Source organism: Dermacentor variabilis, chromosome 7 (assembly GCF_050947875.1).
Source record: "Dermacentor variabilis isolate Ectoservices chromosome 7, ASM5094787v1, whole genome shotgun sequence".
Lineage (NCBI taxonomy): Eukaryota > Metazoa > Arthropoda > Arachnida > Ixodida > Ixodidae > Dermacentor > Dermacentor variabilis.
The window spans coordinates 151,435,254-151,457,301 of record NC_134574.1 but is presented as its reverse complement, the minus strand read 5'-3'; the positions used below and the strand labels follow the sequence as shown (position 1 = coordinate 151,457,301).

The 22,048-nt window shown below is 41.7% G+C and overlaps 1 long non-coding RNA gene across 2 annotated transcripts; it reads right to left on the bottom strand.

The window, feature by feature from the left end:
- Positions 1 to 4,763: 4,763 nt before the first annotated feature.
- On the bottom strand, positions 4,764 to 15,375 carry LOC142588161 (uncharacterized). Of its 2 annotated transcripts, none has more exons than XR_012829687.1 (5): positions 14,747 to 15,375; positions 13,915 to 14,005; positions 10,973 to 11,158; positions 9,003 to 9,164; positions 4,764 to 5,371 (listed from the first exon to the last, which is right to left on the bottom strand). It is a non-coding gene; the product is annotated as an uncharacterized LOC142588161 (long non-coding RNA). The 2 variants fall into 2 exon arrangements; XR_012829686.1 differs by having other exon boundaries at positions 4,764 to 5,374; positions 14,747 to 15,374.
- Between the last annotated feature and the right edge of the window lie 6,673 nt (positions 15,376 to 22,048).

The following is a 22,048-nucleotide window of genomic DNA, read 5'->3' as shown; positions in this document are numbered from 1 at the left end:
AGTAAGTCTATTTTTCTGCTCTTACATGTGCGTAGAAGTGTGCAACCTCTAAAATGGATTTTGCGCTGCCTGGCAATGTTTTAAAGTTGAGAGATAAACGCGACTTGTAATATGGCGTGCTCTAACTTTTCTCTAAAACGAATGAATGTACCCGACTATCGTTCATTTGCAAAGTACTATGTAAAGACGGGAATGCCTTACTGAACTATGTTTTAATTATTGGACAACCAGATCGACATACGCTGCGACAGCCGACACCTCCGAACCCTGCGGCATCTCTCGTCTGAGACTGCAGTGGGCTACAGAGCAAAAGGACTCAACATTTACTTATCCAAATCTCCTTTCTCAAGGAGAGGGCCAAGACCTGCAGGAACGATGTGCATGCCAGACGCTAATCTTCTTGTGGAAATTCGTGTGTTTGGCCAGAGTCGACTGCGGGTGGAAAGTGAACGCTATTCTTTCCTTCCTCCTTTCGTTTACCTCCCATCCCCCGTCCTGCCCACATAAAAGCGGTAGTGTCATCTGTCTGTATAGCAGGGTGAAGAGCGAAACCAGCATCTACACCAAATGCAAGTACAAGTTTAGATATAGTCGTGATTTATCGTAGGGATCAAGGGAAACGCGAGTGCTCTGATCAACGGCCAAGCATGGCGAGCGCGAGCATCAACAACAGTCTTCTTTTTCGTCTTTTGCTGCTGTCGTATATCACAACACAGGATTAAATCATTAAATTGTTCAGTAGCGAAGGTTACCTTCTGCTGTTTAGACAATGTGCAAAGTATCTTAGTGTTCTTTTTTTCTTGACAGCAAACAAAGTTTGAAAAGCTGAGTTTATGACGTTTCGAGTCCCCTATGGGTCTCTTGTTCACGTAAAAGCGAGACAAGTTGGACCGTGCCTTATATAAGTAGTAGATGGTGCAACGTATCTTAGTGTTTTAGTTGTATTGCAAAACCAACCGGGCTGGTCTTTCCCGCTTACAAGTATCAATGTTTATGCCGCTGGTGTTGTATACATGCCGTAAAGAAGAACACGTTAAATTAAAAATCACACAAACCAAACCTTCATGAAGGGCATCTTTTGAGAAATGTGCTAACTCGACAAAAGCGATTTCTACAGTGCCTGCTGTCAAAACTTCATAAAGAATAGCATTTACTTTGCGATATCTTTTTCTTCAAGCGGACAGGTGATTATAGGTCAGAATGTTTGACTTCAAGAAGAATCCTGGAATATATTATTCAGGACAGGAAATAGCGTCGCCGTCAAATATATTACTGGCGGCTGCAGAAAAAAAATTTAAAAAAATGTACATTTCCCATAAAGCCTAAGAGGCCCTTTGTGCTAAAAAAATGCAGGAAATGCGAAAGAAAAGAGTACAGTGGGAGGCAAAACATTAACAAACTTGTGTGACGTCACTCGTCACTACCCTGCGCAAAAATTTTTTAAAAAATTTAGATTTGGGTGCGTGCGTGCGTGCGAGAAATTACGCGCAAGAAAGCATTCGTGCGCGTACTGTTTTGGTCAATCTGGCATATTAAGTCAACCTTTATAGTAAAATAGAAATTTCTTTCAGGTTTCAAACCATCGCATATTTTGTTATGTAAGGCAAAGACAAACAAGAAACATGGGTATTGAGCTGCGCAAGAAAAAACCACACAAGAAGAACACTTGAACCATAATAATGTTTATCTCAAAACATAAACTACAGCGGTGCTTTATAGCCAAATCTAACGCTTGGAAGCAAGTTAGCGATGAGAGTGAGACGAGTCAATAATTTTTTCGGAAAGTGTCCGCTACACACATCACCACTTACCTGCCCCCCTTGGGAAGTGAGAGTGCCTACCAGAATAGGACGCCCTAAATGCCGCTACGTGCAGTGGGGCGGGCGACGTCGTTCAGTGCGCCATGCAATTCCTCCGCAAAGGCAATTTGGGGAATTGAAAGTCAAGCTTCAGCAGTCAATCTTGATGGGCACGCCGACACGGTCTGAATGGCGCGTAAAATGTAGACCCGTGGGTATACTATTAGCACGCTGCTCCCATCTTGAAAGCACCTTGCCCCCCGTTCGTTTCCACTGGCCATAAAATTCCCCTCACCTACTCGAGTGTCCTCCCTCTGCTGGACACCTCTCGTTTTCTATCGCCCGAAACGTCCCTTCAGTTACGTGAGTGTAGCAGCAAGACTGAAAATAGAAAAAGAAAGGAAAGCGAATACGATAGAAAAAAGGGAACGCTTTTTTTTTTTTTTTTTTTTGCTGCCCTGCGCGGGTAGATCTGTCGATGGCATTCGTGGGTGAGGGAAATCCAATTAGGCTGGAAATGTCGCCATGAATTCTATGGTTCAGCGGTGACAAAACCCCAGCTACATGTGCATGTCGACCGTGCGCGAGAAACCTGATGGCCATTTTCGAGATAGCTACAAAGGAGGGAGGAGGAGGTGGGGGGAACAAAGAAGGAACGCAAGGATGTTAACAAGAAATGCGTCTGGCTGGCTACCCTACTCAGGGGAACGGAAAAGGGGAATAGAAAGATGAGACAAGGAGAGGGTGGGGGAGGGGGAGAAAAGCCGCGGTGAGCTCGCGCAAACACGCGTACGGCTTGGGCAAGTCAAAGGCATTCGCACAGTCAAAGGCGTTCGCATAGGCCAGTCACCTTCAAGAAAGACAAAAAGTACCTTCACAGCTTTGTGGGTCTTCAAGTAGCCCCTGCACAGACAACGGCCCATCGTACAGTCGTTGCAATGCGACAGATAATAGAGAGTTCTATAACTGGGGCCCCAAGAAGATAGCGGGCCACAACTGAGGATGGGCAGAACGCAAGGCAGTCTTGGTTTTTTGCTTTAGGGCCAACTCAACGACCCTAGAAGAGTTGACTGTTCGGCTAGTTGGTCGTCCATATTTGAAGAGGTAGCTTAGCGCAAATAAAACCACGGACACAAGGAAGACAGACAAGGACAAGCGCTTGTCCTTGCCTGTCTTCCTTGTGTCCGTGGTTTTATTTGCGCTAAGCTACCTCTTCAAATATCAGCGACCCTAAACTCGCAAAAAAGCGTAGGTTCCCGAGCCACCTTGGGCGGCTCAGCCGCGTGGGCGATGAGCAGCCGCGTGATAGCCAAGAGAGACATGCGAGCCACAGCCATCCAGAGCTCGGATCGCTCGGTCAAATTATGGCGCCTAGCCTGGCTGGCCACAAAGCTTCGTACGCGCGGTCGCGTTTCACCCCAACTTAAATCAGCGTAGAACAGTTGGTCGCAGAGCAAATTTGCCGTGTTCTGAGTGATTTCCTGCACATTTGGAGGAAGGAGACGCAGCGCAGTGCAAGAAGGCGCCAGCTGATGTCGGGTCAGCCCCCTTCGACCTCCCCTCCCCCCTCCGGCTTAGAAAGGGCCGGAACAAGTCATACAAATAATGACATAGCTATCATTTTTATTGCAAGCTTTATCCCAAGGCCTTTCTTTAATGAATCCTGTTAGGTTTCGCTTCTACAAAAACTCTTCTTCCTGCTTTCTTTTTGTTTGCTTTGAAGCGTGTTCTATTTTCACCACTGCGGTGCCCCGAGCGCGCAACGAAACGTTGCTCTTGTCCCAATTCTAAAACTCTGATGCTCCTCCGAACCTAACAGCAACCAACATAACGCGGCTTCGGGCCGCAAAGTCTTGGGGCCTCAATTCTAAAACTCTCTATTGTTTGTCTTCCTGACTGAAATCGATGAGAGTGGCACTATAAGAGAAACAAACAAAAAACAGGAGTTGGGGTCACTAGGCGGGTGGTATCTTTCTTACTCCCGCCTCATAAATAGCTGTGGAAAGACATCCTGATTTCCTCATTTCTTCTTCTTTCTACAATGAGAGTAGAGATAGGCTGGAACGGGGGGGGGGGGGGAGACAATGGAAGTGCGTTATAAAATACCATACCAACGTAATACGGTAAACCACGCCAACACGGACCGAATGTAAGATGTTGACATGACAACTCTGCGGTTTTCGACATTCAATCTTTATTTTACGTGTTTGCGGTGTTTCGCGCGAAATGCAGAAGTGCGCGAATACTTGCGATTTCGAGTACGAATCGAATATTCCCTGCTTTCCATCGTTCCATAAGTCGTGAATTCATTTCTTCAGTGTCACTAATGCTTGAATATTTGTTTCTCGTTCGAATATATAAGGCATAAATGCACTTGTTGGGGTCTCGAGGAAGACAGAGCAATGGGTGGGAGGACTGTTCCAAATGATTCTGTAGCAGAATACCAGCGCTTGCTGCATGGGATGCCAATTCTACGCGAAAAATGCGAGGCTCATGACTTCTACTCGTTAAGTTCCCGTCATTGAATAAGCCTTACTCGCTTTTAGGCCACCTCTATACGAATTTGTTCTGATTTATTTTTGTTCAGTTTTGCCGTGTTTGCAACCATTTCAAACAATGTTGCGTTGCGGAAGATTCACACTCCTCTCCTTCAGCGAACACAACACTACGTACAATCTAACGGTCCCATATGAACATACGGCATCGCCATACACTGTAAAAAAAATTTGCCTTACTTTACAGAAAATTTGCTGGTAATTTGTGACCGAACACTCTTCCGTAAATTAAGAACGGTCATTTCCGTAGAACGGACAACTGTAAAAAAGAGACCGTAATACAAGATACGAGTGCTTCTGTATCTAGAAAACGGAAGACTCTGTATTCTGAATCTGTACTATAACCGTTAAAGTATGGTGCTTCTCGTATTCAGAAAACGGAACACACTATAAGCTGAATCTGTACTATAACCATTAAAAAACAGGTGCTTGCCGTATTCAGAAAACGAAAGACTCCGTATGCTAAATCTGTACTATATCCGTTAAAGTACAGGTGCTTCCCGTATTTCATCTTGCAGAGCATATCCATTATTCGAAGAATGTGCCATCGGGGACAAAATTGCCCAGGACGTGCGAGAGTTGACCGAATTTTATTGGTGTGCTATTTGCTGGGATCAGCCGTGCCACCATCTGCGTTCGGAATGTGCATACGTGACCCACTGTTTTCAGCAGTCTTGAGCAGAAATGCAATTTGGTCAACGCTCGCACTTCCAGGGTACTTTTGTCCACGATAGTACATCTCCTTTAATGCAAATGTCATGAAGGCAGCTCATAGTCAAAGCAGCAGGTCACCATTGAGAAAATTGTCTTGCCAACACACTGACATGGCTGCAGAGATAAAACACTTTGCACTTTGTGATATGAATGCACTGCATAGCATATATACAAAAAGGTGCAACATTTCAGTCCTCAAGTTCTTAGATCACAGAAGCAACTTTATTTTCTTCAATCACTCGTCTTGCACTTCTTCCTGGTGAAAGTTGTTCTCGACTCCAAACGCTTGCAAGGATAAACTTGCTGCTGTTAGGAGAAACAAATAGTATTCGTGAATATCCATCCTAAAGAAAGCGTCAAAAAAGTATAATCACAGAACACGACAAAGCAGTAACTTCTGTGTTAGAAAAACATGTAAGTAGATCAACATTGTTGGAACAAGGGATGTTGCTGTAGCCAACATTTCGACATAGGTGCTTGTCATTAGGGTAGCAAATGTTTTCCTTGGCTGTGTTGTTTTGGATTGTGCATATCTCACTGGCCCCTAGCCTCATTGGGGGAGAAGTAACTGGTGCATATAATAGGTCAAGAGAAGCCAAAGTGTTAAAATAAAGGAAGGAAGGGTGTGCTTAGCAGTGGTGATTGTGATGGAGCGGGTATGAGCAATGCTGTCAGTACTTGCCAAGAGTAGGGGTGACCAAAACAGAAAACGATGTACACATGTAAGCAGTCATTAATCCAGTAGACCCAATCTTCCCAGAAGACAAAATAGGTATCAAGATAAACAGTTTGCACTTTTGGAAAAGGAAAACGAAGAATTAAGGAAAATAAATTTTGTATCAAGATGCATCTGGTTAAGATCACTGCAAATGGTGAATGAAGGCACATTATGAATATATATTTTGTTGAAAGCCAATGAAGAAAAGATATATTAACCAAATATTAAAAAATAGGGACATTAAAATTAAACTGGGTATGACCATAAAACAGTAAAGAACAGCCTGTGGAAAAAAATGGGATAGATAATATAACCAGGTGCAAGATTGCAAAACGTCGAACGCTGTTTATATTCATGCTTCTATTAACGGCTTCAAGTTTCTGTCTTCCTGTGGAACCTTTGTCTTACTTGAACAAGGAAATGGGTCATTTTTTAAACAAGCCAGTTCAAATGCGGTTCAAAGCTTCAGCAGTGTTATAATGAAAGAAAATATTATGGTCAGCTCTCCTGGGTGTGCTTTCATTCACCAGTTATTTCCACCAGTGTAAGTTCAAAATTTAATGGTCTAAATGGACCTTAGCTCCTGGCAAACCATTAGCTGGTCTTTTTTTCAACAGATGCCTGCACATTATATGTGTTGACAGGAGTGCTAGCGAACTACATTATACTTGTTGCCACAACCAAAGTGAAACTTGGTAACAGTGATTGAACAAAAAAAAACAGCATTCCACAATACTGATTCAAGTCATCTGGAAAAGTTGTTTAAGTTAACGTACACCCCCTACTCCACCAAACACAATTATTCACCACACTGACTCTTATGGTGTCAACCATGCTATTACAACACTAGGCATCAAATGAGGAGAATTAGGGGATAAGAGGGCACAATGCTTTTTGTTAGAACATCAAATGTGCTTTACATAAATGCTACATTCCAACTAACAAAGGAGCAACCGGTTTGTGAGATAGTGACCAATGCATACGAAAGCTAATGACATTCTGTGCAGCAGAATGTTGACGATGAGGTGTTATGCGCACAAGTGTACTCTTTCACACAAAATGACATCCTGCACTCAAACCTTGTGCCAAGATTAGAGTTTTAAAAACACCATAGTGGAAAGCAAAGAGTGCTAAATTTGTTGAAAATTACTAAAAATTATTCGATTATTCATTATCCTTACTGTTCGTTAAAGATTCACAGATTGTTCCCTACGGGTGCTGTAAACAGGCACCCTGCTTTTACAGTGGTAGCAACAATGATCTGTGGCACAGACAAGAATAAATGCTCATGAAGTTTATGCAAGAGTATATCCTACAAATTACACCCCATTTCACATTCCAATATGGTAGAAGAGGAAGACGAAAAAAACTACTTTCTGGTGGAGGATGCATACCGCAGAATAGAAGAAACAAGTGTACCCTAACCATTGCTGCTGCCGATGCCTGTGCACTAACAGTTACATATAATATGGCAGTTACAATTGTTTTTCCACAAGCACTGCAAGCTGCGGCCAGTTTACCAGTACACAGCTGTAATAAATTTAGGGCAAGCTAAAGCTCTCTAATGAATTTATCTCATATGACACAATTGGAATGCAATATTCTGCAAATAAGTGAAGCGCGATGTGCCATCCCATACAATTGAAACACCTTTGAAGAATCTGAATCACCACCTGCACTCTTAGGCAAAGTTACACCCTTTGGAGTGCCCCTTCTGCCACACAACAATAATCGTTATCTGCCTTGATGCGTTTCCTTTCTTGAAAACACCACGCCCGCTACTTTGCTGTCGGGAATGCTATCATGATGATAACGCGCATGCCGTTCGTTACTGGAAAGCACAGGGCTCGCAGCGTTAAAGAAAGGAAATGCATAAAGGCAGATGACAATATCGTTGTGTGGAAGAAGGGGCACTTCAAAGGGTGTAACTCTGCCTAAGAGTGTGAGCCGTGACGAGGGAAAAGAGTGTTCTGTGTAAAGTAGTGCACCTGTATAACCTAAAGCTTTGGAGAATGCATTTAGTATGAGCTGGGAAGGTTCCCAATTTTAATTGCACACAGTGAAAACCTCCATGCAGTTTTGCAAAACGCAAACCCCCTACCTTTTTGTTGTTCAAACGTAATGACACGCAGGGCCATAACATGTACATTATGGGTTTCGTTCCCAAACAATCAAAGTGAATAGCACCACCCTAAGTGTCATGTGCCTTCTTGTTAGTGTCGAATGCTGCGATCGGCAGAGAAACGGATTTCTGGAGCAATATAAAGTATTAGGTACTGTGATCCCAGTTCTTTCACTGCTGTTTAAGCATTATCGGGTCCTAAAGTAAAAAAACGAGGAATAAATACATGCATATTTTACGTCACAACCCTCATAAGTATTTAGTAGTCTGGATTATAAAGGATTCCAGATTTACAATGCAGGACAGATTTTATTCCACTGAAAGAATGGCATCATGCCAATGATTCTGCATTTGGTGCTATATTTATTTGTATTTAGTTCAGTTGGAATGTGTGTGTATCGTCAGCGATATCGCTTGACATGTTTTATATTGACTGTTTCCTAAATCTAGGCAAATTCGTATTCGCAAATAACCTTGTATGACACCAAGAACTTGCTTAGCAGGAGTATTTCTAACATTTGCAAGATATGAGGCTCTTGAATGCATATCTAAGCCTAGGGTACACGCCGCCCCCTAATCTCATCAGCAAGTTTCTGGAACTCATCTACGAGGTTTCTTATGAATGTAAAGTTGCTTGAACGGGAGAAATAGGGAATTTATAACAGGTGAATTATGCAGCATAAGAATGATGTCAGCAAGAAGCAAGCATCAAGAACTATAATATGAAGACTATAAAATGCAAGAATTATTTGGGATGATTTAAAATTCTGGCATTGGAATGAAATGTCTTTCAATCTATATATAAACTCTGATTATTCACTCTACTACCACTACCTTCATTAGAAACATTCATAATCATTATCCTATCTATGCCACATCATCTTCGCTAATATTCAAGCCTTCATAAGCTGCTTTTTTTTACAGCTAATTCTCTGTGGGAAAGAGGTGTCCGTGTGAAGGCCATATCATATACTTATTACCCGTTTTTTGATAAATGATAAGGGAAACACTTCACACCAAAAATGCATTGAGCTTGAGCAAGTTCTGCGTTTGATGCTGTTGATTCTTTTTTCCCTTTGCCATCATTGACCCACCTGGTTAGCTAAGTAGACAGAAAAGCTGCAGGAGAAAGGTGGGGGTGCCAAACCAGACTTGTGCCCCAGGGGACCTTTTCACGGTCACTGGAGGAACTGCCTGTGGCCTCGGCATCTTCCTTGAGGGCCATGGCCATGTCTAAGAAACCTTGTCTCCACAGGCTGCACATAGAAAGATAATTTGCTGAGCTAAGTCTTTTTCTTAAAAGAACCCATTTAAGTTGTATTCGTGGCTTTGCACCACAAAACTGACACACGACTGGCCACTCAAGACACTTTATGTGTATTCGCAGGCTTATTCCTTGGAAAAACACTTTTATGTAGCACACAATGAGTAAGAGTAACAAAAAAGTGTATCAGGAGGCTTTCATATTGCTCTACAACTTTTCGTCGACACATTTCATTTAATTATTTGAGATATTTAATAACTAATTAGGAATTATGTAATTAGGCAGAATGCACAATATAATCAGAGTATCTCCAAGCGATGGCAAACATCACCTTCATTTTGTCTAGTTACATCGCATTTACATATTTCTAAATCTTGGTGCATGATAGTTAAGACACCCTCAAAAACAATATTAAAATTTTCATAATCATCTCTTGCGTGTTATTGGTGGCTATGGCTGCTTCAAAGTTATTCTATCAGTATGGTACAAGCAGTTTTGAAGTGAAATTGTTTTGCATCGAGGGCATGTAATCTAGACAATCAAGCGAAAGGTCAAGTTGTGTTCACTATTCAGATGTTTAACTAAGAAGCTGCAGGAAAAGGAAACAGGACACAACACCTAATCAACAATGCAAAATTTGAAAATTTAAACTGAACAAGAAACCAGTTTTTGAAAACACAGAAAAAAAGCCAGAAGCTTACATTGAATACACCCTTGCTATGTACTCCAAGTGAAGTTGTTACCGCAATGCTTGGGCACCATATGAACGTAACAATCAACAACTTCGAGCAGAATATTAACACCACTAAATGAACTGGCCTTTGAAGATTCTTGATCTGAAATCCTCAACGACTTGTTCTGGCATTTAATCTGTCAAGCTCAATCTGTATTCTCAAAAGCTGGCTCTCGGCCATAATTTCTCTAAACGCAACATCAGCTTAAATCTCAAGATAGGGTTGACCTCTAAATAAAGTGGATAATGCATGGCAAACATCATGAACTCTCTTGCATGTTAACCAGAGGGTTCACTCATGCAGCCATGAAATTGTGATGCAGACACGATATATTGAAGCTGGTTTTGTGAAGTGTTTCATGCTTCCAAGGCTTCTTCAGTTGTGAAAGCTGTCTCCATTAGCTAAATAAGCGATGAGAATAAAAAAAGTACTTCAACATGCTCACAATATGTTGGCCATTTGCAAGTAAACAGCAGCCTTTTTGGGCGCCCAGGTTGCCTGGTGCAAATCTACTATGCCACAGTACTTGCGTTACCCAGTACCAGCCACTTTAAAATGCAATGTGTTCAGAGCCCTTTCCCTCTGTTTGTCTGCTTTGGAAACAGTTTAACATGTGTTCAGTAGGCGTCGAGAAAGGGGACAGAAAACACTGTGCACCACTGATTTCTAACATGTTTCGCTGGATGCAGCACACCGCACCGGATGCAGGTGAAGCCAGTGGAAATGCGATGTCATGCAGTCGCTTGTCCTGGAAGCAGGGCATATGGTGGACTAACTAGTGCGTGCGATCAGATAATATTGCTGCCGAAAAACTTTTCTTTGTGGTTTTTCACATTTTAGGAGGTCTCTACATGTCTGGTAAGCACTTTTATGACAATCTGAACCCGTATACGATAGTGTTCTCTTACATCAAGTTTTTTCTGATTTACCAGTGTTTCCATTGCAAGCCACTTATGTTAGCGACACTGTAGACACTACAATGGAAAAATTCTGGACACCTCGAAACACTGCTTGGGTAGGTTATGGCACATCAGGCAGGCATGTTAGGGGAAGAAATGCCACACACCCGTGCAACAAAGTGCTGCCGCAAAGTTGTGAAGCACCAACTTCCGGGACAAGGCCAGCTTCAGTCGAGGGCGCTCGATGTGCTGTTCATTCCCTGTAGTAGAGATCAGTGGCGTGTACCCTTTTATACTGGCTGTCTTTTCTGGTCGGAACCTTGGCAACAGCTTCCACCATACTTTTTTTGAACCTGCAACATGTGCAGAGAAAGTCACATCACTGTGCGTTGATTGTCTGGCTTTATTGTGCTACACATTCTATCAAATCATTAAAAAATACAGTTCACACATTTTTACTACTGTATATAGACAGTCTAGTTGCTATACACGCGAAACATTACCATTCCTCTGACAGAATGCAACAATAGAAGCGTACACTGTAAAGCTACACTAAAATTTAAATTGATGTGACACCGTATGAGCATACAGTATGCTTACTGTATGCTCTAGCCCTGTGTCAAGTAAAAGTTAATTGTCAATCATTTATGGTGTATTTCTACTTATTCTGGGTCATCAAACTGTACAATCAATGTTCCATGTTTACACAGTGTTGGCTTTTGATTGCCTATGTGATCCGTTTCCTACTTACGCATGCAGTAATACCACTGTAATAAGGAAAAAGAGAATAGGAAATGCCGTGATAATCTTCCACATTTGATGAGGGCAGGAGCAATGGCCAATAGCATGTGGTTGAAGCTACGTAAATACTCAGTTTTCACACAGCTTAATTATTCAGCAAGTAATAAAGAGCTATCCTGTGCACCTCTGCATGACCAATAAAATCTGACTACTTGACACTGCACTAAGGCTGCCGCTTGGTACTGTTCGGCAGTTCAGCTTTGGTTTTCTGATATACAGAACTGTTTAGGTACCAGTAGTTTACTTTGCGATAAAATGGAGCTTGGAGCACTGGTCAGTCATTTGCACATAAATAATGCGACAGCAAATATAACACAAGGATAGGAATATGGGTCTCTTGGAAAAAGTACATACACATTATGATTATAATGTGATGTGATGCCACAATGAAACAGAAAGCAACGCATAGAAGTGGACGGCGCTTCCATGCAACCAAGGTTATTGGACAGACAGTACTTCAGAAGTGCCCGCAACACAATGTGTTGGCGGGCTAGTTGGTGTGAATCCATAAATACTTTGTTAAGCGCAAAACAATGGACACAAGAAAGACGACCAGCACAAGGCGGTACACTCAACTGACATCACTTTATTGCGTCACTCCTTTATAAATAGTAGAATCCAGAAGAACATGCGCAGTGAGCATCATGTGCAGAGACCACCAACAACCAATCACAAGAGTGTACTCATGCGACAGGATCCACAAAACCATATTGAGCACTGCACAAGGTTAAAGAAGGCACACTAATGCACTGTGACCCCAATGACTGTATGAAGAAAGCTTCCGATAACTCTCGGGCGGTGGTATCACAGCACTTTTTCAAAATCGAAGTATCACGAAACATGGCTTTGCACTTCCATATTTTACAATGTTGAGCCAAATGGGAACCTGTGCCTGTTGGTATGGATCGCTTAGGTTCGCAATGTTTCGTGATGCTATGGTTTTGAAAAAGAGCCGTGATACCTCCGCCAGAGAGTTATCGGAAGTTTTCTTCATACAGTCATTGGGGTCACAGTGCATTAGTGTGCTTTCTTTAACCTCGTACAGTGCTCAATATGTTTTTTTTTTTGGATTCTGTCGCATGAGTGTGCTTTTTTGATCAGATGTTGGTGGTTGCTGCACATGGGTGTTCACAGCGCATGTTCTTCTAGATTCTGCTGTCTACAAAGGAGGGACGCAATAAAGTGATGTCAGTTGAGAGTAGCACCTTGTTCTGTCGTCTTTCTTGTGTCCGTTGTTTTGAGCTAAAAAAGCAATGATGTATTCCTTGTGTGTGTTTGAAGACAGCTCCACACGCAGTAGCGTATCCAGTATTGCTGCCCAGTGGTTTAGCTCGCCGCAGTTTGAAGTGCCACAAAACATAAGGAGAGAAACCTGCATTATAGTCTTGTTGCAAACAAGAATATAACGTGAAGTGCATTCTGAGGCCAGAAACTATAAAAAAAAATTTTCATGATGCACTGCTGTGCAGGGTTTTATAGCAAAGTCAAATACATTTAGTGTAAATATCACACTATGATGGTGCACAATGGTGGTAATCTGTAATAATATACAAGGTGCCTTAATGTTACAACAAAAGCTGACATTACTTAATAATAGCCCTGTAAAATTTAGCATGCAGGGGCACCGCTTGGTTAAACAATAGTGATGTATTGTCTATGTACACAAGTATTACCCACGCATTTATGCCATTGTCTAAATGGCATAAATGAATGGGTAATACTTGTATACATAGATATTACATCTCTATTGTTTAACCAAGTGGGTAAACTATGTCTGCCTGACACAAGATTAGAATTAAACCATAAATTATATATATTCACCCTAACAGTAACACCTCATTTGAACTTCACAGTAAGTAGACGCCTGTTGATGCCAGCCTCCCCCAATGCTAAACTGTGCTGCATGCTCTACAGAGAAATTATAGTGGTATCACTCAACTCGGAAGCAATTCAGGACTGCAGCACTGTAGAAGACATCTACAAATGTCCCATTTCATGTATAACAGCCTGAATTGCTTGCACATCTTACGAAGTGCAAATTAAAATTTCTTATTGTTTAGCATTTTTGCCTGCTAGACCACAATCCAATGTCATCAATATATTAACATATTACCTCAAAGAACCTAATTTGGCTTATAGATTAACACCTTTGCATACTGCCACAGCTGCACTCTGTCATATGCGTTGCAATCATAAAGGAGTGCTGGTCCACCAGCACTCCAATGTCACTAACAGTGATCACCTACACAGCTAAGTAAACGGTCATGATTCAGGTGGCAAATAGCTAAGAGAAAAAAAATCCACTCACCTTGAGAGCTACAATACTGCGATAACTTGAGAGAGATGGACCCATTGCAGGCAGCAGACCTCTTCTCAGCTCCAGCACAACAGCAACTTGCCTTTCAGTAAAAGAAAAGGATTGATTAGTAATGATAAGTTACCTTGTTTTTGCTGAGTATCAATACAATCTGACTTTCATGCATATCCACTCTCCGCTTTAGTAACACAACTGAATTATTCGTCAAATAAAAGAGTCTATGATGATACCATTAGCTTCTCTTGTAGGTCCAAATTTTTTCGCACTGATACCCCGTTTACTGCTTGCTTACTGACACGAATGCCTTGACTGCCCAGACATCATTCGAAGGAACACGTCTTGCTGCACCGCAAAAAGTTGCACCAAGGAAACACAGCAGAGCAAAGAACTTTTTTTTCTGGTCACAATTAAAACGTGCACCCAAGCAAGAAAGTAACGATCACAGGTAGTGAGCGACTGCTATTGTCTCGAACATTTATTTCCGTATTTTAACAGAAGTTCTTGTATCGGATACAGTATGCTCTCAAGCCAATACAAGCGTCAATACAAGAGCTCAACTGAACGCAGTTTTATTCTACGCTTTTAACGCGAGTGAACAAAAGGTCAGAAGTACCTCACGGAAATTGCGATCGAGCCAATTGCGCTACGACTGGAATCGATCTGAAAAGATAGGGTGATCCCTTTCCCCATTCATGAGTCATTTTTGCCCTAAGACGTTGCATAGTGGTCTTTTGAAACAATATTTCTGTTCGCGACACCGGCTTACCACACATCATTTTAACACCTACGTTATGCAAACCAAATAAGATTAAAATGGGCTTACCTCATGAGCAAGTTACGAGCGCGCGTAGACTGTTGAACACCCGTTGAGAGCAAGCAGGCTATCCGTGTCCAAGCGCATACGTGCACCCAAACACAGGTCAACTTCTTCGATGCCGCAGCGTGCAGAGTTTTGTACACGAAGTGAAAGACATCCAGCGCAAATATCTCCGCGCGATGACGGCAAATGACGAGCGCACAAGCGTACACGACACAGCGACAAATTCGGAACTTTGCCAATTCGAACGTGCCGAGACCCAAGCAGCGTAACCATCCATCGTTTCTGTTCTTCGCTCCCGATGCGTCAATCTCTCTTCCTTGGGGTCTTGCTCCACTCTTGAGTACAAATCAAGAGATATTTACGGCGAATTAACAATACTTACAACACGACTCGAAAAATGCCGGCTGACTACACATGTGCAGCTCCGTCCGCCACTCCAACGGACGCGCAGCGCGTGCTGCCCCCTGGTGCCGCACTCTGAGCGCGGAGAACCGAACAGAATCGGTTTCGTTTTCGCATTTGTGCTCTAGTTACTCGAACTGCAATATAATTGCTTGACAATTAATTGAATTCTAAAAGAGGAGAACGCTTTCTCTCCCACAAGTTAGTGCGTTTTATACAAAGGGAGAGAGAATTCAAAAAGCTGAAAGGCAGAGAGGTCAACCAAAGCATTCGCTACTGGCGATAGCAAACCCCTGTGCTACAATAAAGTGCAAAGCAGTGCACTGCGATGCGTCCATAAGCTCTAGTACAGTGATAATTTGGGCTGGTTGGTGCATGTAATGAACGGGTAAATAATGAGTTGTGTCATAACATTACCCATGCATAAAGCACATGGAACTAATGGTGTTGCATTCTAGGTCAAAAAGAAATAAAGCTTGAATCGTTACATCTCGACACTGGGCATTCTGTCTTTCCGTATTATTTTTTTTCTTCTTTTTGACAGTATACACAGTACTAGCACGGTAATAGGTCCTTCATCTTCAGTCACCTTCCAGTAGTTCACACATGTCGGTGCATGTTCGCGTTCTTTATTCTACCGTACAAGAACGAGCGCGCTTACCGGTCTTGTTTCAAGATGAAGCGCCAAATGTTTGCGATTACATCTTATCGCAAGAATTAACACATGAACAGTGAAGATTATGCGTAATCGATTTGTCTCAATGAATGGGCAGTTATTGTCAGAGACGAGATATTTGGTAAATATCATGGGAATGAGTTCAACCAACTACATTGCAGTTCAGCAGTGCCCTTTGACATTTGGTTTAATTGCTTGCCGCATTCGAAAATTTCCTCCGACCGTTGTACTTGGATCTATAGGCCGCCAGTCCCCTTCGAGACCATTTATTGCCAAATGTAAACGCAGTTACGGTCATTATACCACTCCCTGCGTTTCGGTACTGATTTAGAGTGCGCACAATTTTTGGCGTATATGGCGTAAATGCTGGCGTAAATGCACCAGCACCTGAGTGCCGCAAGCTTGTTTACGTATGCACGTATGTCCCCGGCTCTTCATTCACTTAAACATATATGCTGTGTTATTAACTATAGAAGCGCTTAATTTGAGAACATTGCGAGAACACGCATATATTTGCGCATATGATCAGCGTTACAAAGCCCATATGCGCGGCAAACTGCGACCGGAATAGAAGATGCGTATATATATTTATACGATCTGTTATTGCAGCTTTTGGTAGAAGGCTAGCTCTCACATTTTGTACGCAACTTCATAATGCGTACAGTTTGCGTGTTCAATAAAGTATTGTTAGCTGAAACTTTATGAGTACGAGCGCTCATTCAGACAGCTTAAATTTTCTCACAATATACGGATGTTCACATAACAAAAATACGGAATTCTCTCTGTTTCGTCCAAAACAGTGTATAGCCGTTATATGATTACAGTGAAAATGTCCGTAAAGCTGAATACGGAGAGCACTTTCCGTATATTAACGGCAGATTTTGCCGTATTTTTGAAATATGACATACTTTCCGTATTTTTATCTGCAGTTCTCCGTATAATGACAGAAATCCCCCGTAAAATTACGGAAATTTTTTACAGTGTACGTTATATTTAATCATATGTGACTTGCCCCAAATGAAATATAGGAGCATGCGAGGGTTTTATACCCGACCACATAAAAACGTCCCATATAGGGACCATATTTGATATGGTATTCATGTGGAATTAAAGTTCTTTTTCATAGGGCTCCGTTCCATAGGATGTATGTTTTGTTGCTGGTGTCGACTGCATCTGGAAAGCTACAGCGCAAAGTACGCGACTGTTGGGGATATTGTTCCTGCCGCAAGACGTTTGTTTCGATTATTTACAATGTTTGAAATACTGTTGTTCAGTTTGGTGTGGCCTTCAAACACAGAGGAAGGTCTTTTTAATTACGTGCACAAGGAGCGATGTGTAATTAGCAATTAAATTCGACATCTCTTAAGCCGCTTAACGTAGTCGAGCATCGCTACTGTTAGCAGCGCCACAGTGTGCTCCGCTAGCAACACCGTTGCGAGCATGTCATCCGAGAAGCCTTGTGACTGTTCTCTGTTTATTTCAACTCACACACAAAAAAAGATACCTTTTAAGCTCTTACTGAGGAAAAGATAAGCTAAGTGTCGATATTACAGCATTTTTCTGAGACTTATATGAAGTTTTACAGTTTTGCTATGTTAGCTGACAAAACATCACGAGGAAAAGTTTGGCCGCAATGGTTGTTTCATTAGATGGCATATACATGCGGAACGTCACCGAAGGAGAGGGAATTTAAAGTGTTGTCCAAAATTTAGTATTCTTTTTTTGGCTATATTATCCTCGTGGCATTGTTCTGTCACTGTGACTGAAAATGTTCATATCGTCTTTTGTTTTAATAAACACTTTTTAGACATAAGCTTTCTGTCTAAACACAATATTATGACATGTCAGACTCTATGTGACTATCATTCGTTCATTATGCTAGACGACGCACAAAAGTAGTATTAGACTCAATTATAGAGAAAGTATTTAGCACCGTCTGCATATTGCGACCATGCGGGATACGTTTTTCATGTACAGCCACCAGTATACATGTCCCTAAGTCGTCGTTGTCTCTTCTTGATTCACCTTTTTGTGTGGTAGGGCAGTTCACAGTTCTATAAAGAATCTGCTCAAATGCAGCGTGTATCAAGGAAGTCAGGTAAAATATACACATGCCATAATGCTCTATGTTCGTTAAGTAGTTATGTCGTATGTTGTGTCCATCTGTCGTTCGTCAAAGCGTCTACAAAAGCGTGAACTTTCTTATGTCATCGGAGTATTTCATGTATATTTTATATATTTATGCAACTGCACATGTTTTAAACTAGTTTGTGAGTGTTCATGTACTATCTGCCTTGGCTTTCTGTTGACGTCTTTAGAATGCTTCTGTGCGTTTGTGTTTTTTTCCCTGATTGTGCTCACTGTTTTTCAGCTCGCCCTGAGATTTCCGTTTCTTCGCCATGCGACGAGAAGCAAACCTCTTTTCACTGTACCCCCGCACTCCCCTCTCCCCCCGCCACGATCCTTCATATTACTTCATTCTGTCATATATAGTTCTTTTTCATCCTTCTTCCTCCTTTTCCAACGCACATCTACTTCTTTCTATCTTCTTTCTTTCTATATATTTAATTCTATGTTTTTATTTACCGTCGCGACGTACTTCCCTTCTGCTATACGTACTTAATTTTTTCTCGTGTGCCACACATTCAAAGTATATGACCTGTTCATGTGTGCTTTTTTATGATACTATTTATGAATCGCCAATAACCAAATAGTACAAGAAAAGAGAGGGAGAGAGGGAGAATTTAATTATAACTAAATCTTAGCATATGGTGCAGCCTGACATGTTACATAAAATTATTATGACAAAAGATGGAATAAAGACATAGAAGAGAAGAAAAAGTGAAAGAAAAGTAGTAAGCAATTATTAACAGTAACTAATACACTGAACAAATAAAACATGGCAAGATGTTCATCGGCGAAACTAGTAAAGTATAATAAAAATCACAAGAAAACACCAAAAATGATACGTGAGAGTTGTAAATAGCCGACTATTTTGCTAAATAATGTGTCTGCAGTCCCAGTCAACACATGAAATGCATGATTAAACACCTCTATATTGCTGTTATCTGCTAAAAATATTGCGTTTTAGTGGTCTGTTTTTTCTTTAATCATGTAACACTTTAATGAACGGCAGTTTGTCAGCGATTAAGTATTTCAGACGACATGTTTGAGCAAGTAGCATCTTTTGCATAGTTTCGAGATGCCTTCTTGTTGATTGACGTGCGTCGTTTGTATGTTTGTTCAACACCAGAAGCTTCCAGGTTGCCTCTATAATTCCAAGAAGTCGAGCATATTTCTTCTATTACGTTTTTTTTGGGTAACTGAATGTCTGCCTGTGGACGCTACCACTTACTTCTCTCCATGTAAAAGTCATGTTTGGGTGTCCTACGAAAACATGTTCCACTCAATGGCGTTCAAAAATTTCTTCCCAAAGACCACAGTCATCTACAAACAGCTAATGCATACGCCCTGAGACGAATCCTTTTCCCATTAAAATTGGCTACGACAATCAATAAAGAACCCCCGCCGACCCAAATTTGCATTTATATGAAACCAAACGCTTAATAATACACAAGATGTGGATGAAACGTAAACCTTCGAAAAGGAACCTGCATGGCGTTCTAAAACAAAGAACGATGAAATTACCACGACCACCTTGTTATTTTTTTATTATATTTACACTCAGCACCTGAGGCGCATTAACGTGGTATTACAGTGTTTTTTTTTTTTTCGTTTTAGGTCTATGCATGCAAACTGGCGTTCATTCTGGAATCTTAGGTGGACCCGTGGTAGAACCTGAGCTCTTCCATTTAGGCAGAGTCGCACTCGTGTTCGAGGAGGTTCCCGGTTAGACTGTTTGCATGGTCGAGACACCTGAGCTGCTTTCATTTTGAATGGCGCTAAGACTGAACCTGGTATTGAGAGAACCATAAGTAAAGATTAAAAAAAATTGGCCGGGAAAAAGAAAGCTCTCGAACCCATTTTTTAAGTATTCCCGTTGTCGGCGCTCGTTCATTTATTTATTAGAACGGTAGGCGTATATGTATATAGACTACTGAACATGTGATCACAAAGAGCTGAGCTGCGGAAATTTTGTTCGACATGGTTCAATGGCTCAACGGACGTGAACGCAATCAGTATGTAAGGAGGGCTGTCAGAGAAGTAAAATCAGTATGGAATTATGCAAATTTAATGATGAACAAATAAAGAAGGCTTTCCTTTTGGCAAACGCTGATTGCGCGGTTGTATATTGTTCCTGGACGGTATGAAATGAAAACTAAGATACCTGTATCTCTGCCCTCATTCTAATTATACAGTCAATTCTATGTGTACCTTGAGCTTACATTGATTATGCCATCTGATCTGGTATTTTTAATCCTCTTTTGATATCGTATGGATATTGCATAGAACTTGTGTTGATTATGTCATTAAGTGTTGCATTTCGCCATTCTGATGGGCCCACAGTTTGTTTACTCAACTGTGTTTTTAAACTTATATGTTGGCTTTCGTTACGCATGCAACCACCCCGCTGCAATTACACCACTAGGACGCTGTGATAATTCTTTAAAGAAAATAAATATAAATAAGTATCCTGTATACTTATTAAGAGCGCACCTTAGAATACCGGTGGGGTATGAACCAAAGAAGATAATCAAGTCAGGAAATGCTAGTACATTTTAGTTTCGTCTAGAATTTCAAGTGCTACTCTTCCAGTCACCGTGCTTCCGTGTCTTCAGTGGAATGGCATATAAAATATGAAAGAGTAAAAGAAAAACGTCTTATGAACGATACGAAAAAGAGCTTTCCTATAACCAAAAAAGAAAAAAAAGGAAAGCGTGACTTCTCAGAAAAGCGAGTAAACGAAAAAGTGAGAGGAGCTGAAAGTAGATGGGCACGGCAAAGGGTGCCCCATTCCGTCCGACAAGAAAAGAAGCAAGAAAGAAAAAAGGTATAATAGACTTCAAGCCATACATCTCAATACCGAAACAGCTTTAAAAGACAAAGACAATTTCACCAGAATTTCTTTTTCTTGTGGCTTTCCAGAACACCACCGTAATAATGTGCACTCCTCGCGCGTCCGTAACAGCTGTGCTGTGAGCGCGCAAGACAGAAAGCCGCCACGGACGCCACTTCCATCGACATCACGACACGGGTAAGAGACTTAGAACACCGAGAAATTTCCGCGTAACGCGATCGATTTCAGAAGATGGCGCCAGCGGTGGAAAGGTGCTTCTGGAGTTTGGGCGCAGACGACAAATCTCCCACATCACTGATATTGGCAGACGGCACACTAAATCCGCTCGATGGTCGTTCGAGCACTGTTGTAAGTAAGCGAGAGCGAATGCTTCTTTTTTTTTTAGATAAAATGGCATATTATGAGCTTTTGAAGATGAGGCGACACTTTATGGTTAAGAGGCGTGATTGAGCCGCTGTGGAGACCCACACGCCTTTCATTTCCTTTTCTTTTATGTTTTGCTGTTGTTGGCGGAAAGAAGGAAGAAATCCCTCGAATCACGCCGTTAGAAAAATTACGCTCTATGACTGTTGTGAGGGGGTGGCTTCGTGATGTACCGTTATCGGAAGCACGGATTTACGTCGTCAAATTTTGATCCTGTAGCTACATTTCGGTTTCCGATTTTCAGTGTCACTGGAGTGCAATAAACGTACCAAGCTGGCCTCTATATTTCCCACAAGACTATCTGGACCAGTGCAATCCGATTTTTGCTTGAACAAAATGTTCATAATGTTCGTGAGATGGAGAGACAGAAAAAGGAACGTGTTTAACAAACATTGATGGAAGTCTTTGCCGGGGCATATGGTCCAGAATAGTAGAACAGATAATACTTGTGGTAGATGAAAACATTCATCCAGGCCTAATACAAATGCATAAGGTATACATTACCACAAAAGAAAAAAAGAAAAAAAAAGAGTTGTCACCTTGTGTTTTCCGAATTGCAAGCGATTGCCGTCCTGATATTCATCATCATCATCATCAGCCTGGTTACGCCCACTGCAGGGCAAAGGCCTCTCCCATATTTCTCCAACAGCGCCGGTCATGTACTAATTGTGGCCATGCCGTCCCTGCAAACTTCTTAATCTCATCCGCCCACCTAACTTTCTGCCGCCCCCTGCTACGCTTCCCTTCCCTTGGAATCCAGTCCGTAACCCTTAATGACCAACGATTATCTTCCCTCCTCATTACATGTCCTGCCCATGCCCATTTC